Here is a 3,220-nt window from a genome sequence, read left to right as displayed (position 1 = left end):
TTAGCAAAATGGGCCTTACTCTTGTCCCAATACGACTTGCATTTCAAGCAACAGAAGTCGGTCAAAGGATAGGCCATATGCGATCTCCTTGCAGACAATCCAACGACGGATACTGCCGAAATATATGACGACTTACCAGATGAAACCCATGAAGTCAACGCAACTTCACACCAACAAATATGGCGCTTATACTTCGATGGCGCTTCGCGAGCAACTAATGTTGCAAGTGCTCCTGGAAGTTCTAAAATCTCCTCCGGAGTTGGAGTAGTTTTAGTTTCCCCAGGAAAACATGTGATGCCTCGCGCCTACTCGCTAACCGAACCATGCTCGAATAACGTAGCAGAGTATAACGCATTGATTATAATGCTCGAATAATATAGCAGAGTATAACGCATTGATTATAGGACTCAACTTCGCTAAGGAGCTGGGGGTTGAGTATCTCGAAGCCTTCGGCGATTCTCAACTGATAGTTAAACAAGTTCAGGGAGAGTACGAGGTTCGAAGCCAAGATTTAATACCATACCATAAGATGGCGGTGGAGATGGCGGAGTCATTTGAAGGATTCTTTATCGAACATATTCCACGGCTACAGAATACCTATGCAGATGCGTTGGCCGCATTGGCCGTGTCACTGGCACAGCCTCCCGAAACAGAGCAGTTTGTTACGGTAAGAACTCACCAACTCCTAGTGCCGCTTTGCAATGAAGATGCCGTGGAAGAAGAAGTTCAGGAGGTACACGCTACTCAAGCCGAGTTCGAACCACGAGATTGGCGTTTCCCCATCATCGACTACGTCTTGCATGGAATCTTGCCAGAAGATGTAAAGGAAAGAGAGTCAATCCGGCGAAGAGCACCCAGATTCTACTACAATACAGAGAATCGAACGCTATACCGCAGGGGGTACGATGGGTTGCTATTGCGTTGCCTATCAACCAAAGAAGCTGAAGAGGTCCTTAGGGAAGCGCATGAAGGAGAGTGTGGCGCACACCAACCTGGTCCTAAGCTTTATGACCGCATCAGAAGAATGGGGTATTTCTGGCCTTCCATGATGAGTGATGCGATTGCATATGCCCGAAAGTGTGATGCATGTCAAGTGCACGGGAATTATGTACACCAACCTCCGGAGCATCTGCATCCTTCGGTTACGTCATGGCCGTTCGAGACTTGGGGAATGGACATTGTTGGTCCTATAAATCCCCCGTCAGTAAATGGGCCGAAGCAATTCCACTCAGAGAAGTTAAGACGAGCAACGTCATTGGATTCATCAAGCACCACATCATCTATAGGTATGGTGTTCCAAGACGAATCATACATGACAACGGTCCTCAGTTTGTCAGCAACGCCTTCATAAGGTTCTGCGAAAAGTTTAAAATTCAGGACATCTCGTCGACGGCTTATAATCCTACAGCGAATGGATTAGCTGAAGCCTTCAACAAGACTATCATCAAACTCTTGTCAAAGATCGTGAAAACTAACAAACGAGACTGGAATGACAAGCTTGGCGCAGCTCTATGGGCCTATCGGACCACGGTGCGCACACCAACGGGAGCGACCCCGTATTCACTGGTATACGGATGTGAAGCTGTTCTTCCATTGGAGATCCAAATACCATCTCTTCGGATCGCTCTTTCAACCCAGATGTCGACCGAAGAACAACATCAGAAACGCCTCGAAGAACTCGAGAGGCTTGATGAAGAGCGCCTGGAAGCTCAACAACACATTGAATTTTACCAAGCTAGAATCTCTCGAGCCTTCGACAAAAAGGTTCGACAAAGGAGTTTCAAAGAAGGAGATTTGGTTCTAGCTGTGAAACGGCCTATGATCCTAAACTCCAAGAAGAAGGGTAAATTCGAACCCAAATGGGAAGGACCATTCGTAGTAGAGACAGTCTACTCGAGTGGCGCATATCGCCTTGTCACCAAAGACGGCGACCGGCTCATGATGCCGATAAACGGCAAATTCCTGAAAAGATACTATCCTTAGTATCTTTTTGGATAACCAATGCATCGGGAAGTTCCCGGAAGAATACCACATGGGTATTCTTAGGGATAACCCGGTCATTGTGGAATTGACGAATAAGAACTCTGCATTCGAACGCTAAAGGTCAGAATGTCTCTTCTTATTCCCATCAAATTTTCCAACTCTTATGAGTTACTTTTGTGAGATGAGATCTAATCCTCTGATAGGTTAATCTTTCCTCACCAAACCATCCGCTGATCAAATCAAACGACAGTGGACCCACCAACATTTCCATCTGCCAGTCATTGGCGTATCTCAAACTCCAGTTTGGTCAAACCTTCCTACAGTTAGGACCAAAGCCAAAATCCCCTCTCGATTCCTTCCATGAACGAGAGGTCCACTTGAAACAGTCAAACCTATAAAAGTTAGGATTGTTTCCGATCTCGCTTAGTCAAGCCTACACATGGTCAAGACTAAAGTCGAGTCACTCCTTTTCGATAAACGAAAATCCACCTTTGTCCCCTTTTTCCACCAAACCTATAAAAGTTAGGGTTGAAATTGGGTCTTCTCCTCAATGAATGAGGGGTTCTTTGGGTTCAAATGACCAATCCTATAAAAGGTAGTGTCGTTCGAACTTTTCCGATTCTCGGAGTGGAGATCCCACTCTTAGTTTCATCCTGCAGGATTCTGGGGGTGGAGATCCCACCTCGAGTTTCCTTTCCGCCTGAAGATAGAATATAAAATTCTTCCTCTTCGGCAACGGGAGATAGAATATAAAATTCTTCCTCTCTCGTTTCTTTTCCACCGGGAGATAGAATATAAAATTCTTCCTCTCCTCGGACCTTTCCGATGCTCGGAGTGGAGATCCCACTCCCAGTTCATCCTTCCAGATACTGGGGGTGGAGAATCCCACCTCGAGTTTCTTTTCCAGCTGAAGATAGAATATAAAATTCTTCCTCTTTAGCACCGGGAGATAGAATATAAAATTCTTCCTCTCCTCGGACCTTTCCGATGCTCGGAGTGGAGATCCCACTCCCAGTTCATCCTTCCAGATACTGGGGGTGGAGAATCCCACCTCGAGTTTCTTTTCCAGCTGAAGATAGAATATAAAATTCTTCCTCTTTAGCACCGGGAGATAGAATATAAAATTCTTCCTCTCCTCGGACCTTTCCGATGCTCGGAGTGGCGACCCCACTCCCAGTTCATCATTCCGGGTGCTCGGAGTGGAGATCCCATTCCCAGTTCATCCTTCCAGATACTG

This window comes from Asparagus officinalis, chromosome 6, assembly GCF_001876935.1.
Source record: "Asparagus officinalis chromosome 6, Aspof.V1, whole genome shotgun sequence".
NCBI lineage: Eukaryota > Viridiplantae > Streptophyta > Magnoliopsida > Asparagales > Asparagaceae > Asparagus > Asparagus officinalis.
Note: the sequence above shows the minus strand (reverse complement) of the source record.